Raw genomic sequence first — 967 nt, 5'->3', positions numbered from 1 at the left:
ATGGTCGGTATAAATCTCACAAGTTTCACCGTATAAGTAATGCCTCCAAAGCTTAAGAGCAAATACCACTGCAGCCATCTCCAACTCATGTGTAGGATAGCTCAGCTCGTGCTTCTTTAACTGCCTTAAAGCATAAGCAATAGCATGATCATGTTGCATGAGAACACATCCTAATCTAACTCTCGAAGCATCACAAAATACCTTAAATCCTCCAAAACCCGATAGTAAGGCTAATACTGGTGCGGTGGTCAAATATGTTTTGAGTTTTTGAAAGCTCTACTCACATTCTTCCATCAACTAGAACTTCATATTTTTCTGTGTAAACCTGGTCAGTGGAGCTACAATTTTAGAGAAATCCCACACAAAACGCCTATAATAATTAGACAAACCTATAAAGTTGTGAATCTCTGTAGGTGAAGTGGGTCTAGACTATTTATGCACTACTTCTGTCTTTTTAGTATCCACCATGATACCATTCTTGGATACAACATGCCCCCAAAATGATACTGAGTCAAGCTAAAATTCACACTTTGGGAACTTAGAATAAAACTTATGTTCCCGCAATGTCTGCAAAACAGTCATCAAATGATTCTCATGTTCTTCCTGGCTTTGAGAATATATTAGAATATCATCAATAAATACTTTCATAAATTTGTCCAAAAATGGCTTGAACAACCTATTCATCAAGTCCATGAATGCAACCGAAGCATTGGTTAACCCAAAAGGCATCACAAGAAACTCATAATGCCCATATTGAGTTCTGAATGTTGTCTTGCATATATCTTCTTCCCTGATTCTAAGCTGATGATAACCAGACTGAAGATCAATCTTCAAAAACTAGGCAGCACCTTGCAACTAATCAAATAGGTCCTCTATACGAGGAAGCAGATACTTATTACGTATTGTTACCTTATTTAGATGTCTGAAATCAATACACATTCTTAGATACCCATCTTTCTTCTTTACA

Source organism: Capsicum annuum, chromosome 6 (genome assembly GCF_002878395.1).
Source record: "Capsicum annuum cultivar UCD-10X-F1 chromosome 6, UCD10Xv1.1, whole genome shotgun sequence".
In the NCBI taxonomy this organism is placed as follows: Eukaryota; Viridiplantae; Streptophyta; class Magnoliopsida; order Solanales; family Solanaceae; genus Capsicum; species Capsicum annuum.
The sequence above is the reverse complement of the archived record's forward strand: the minus strand, read 5'-3'. Positions refer to the sequence as shown.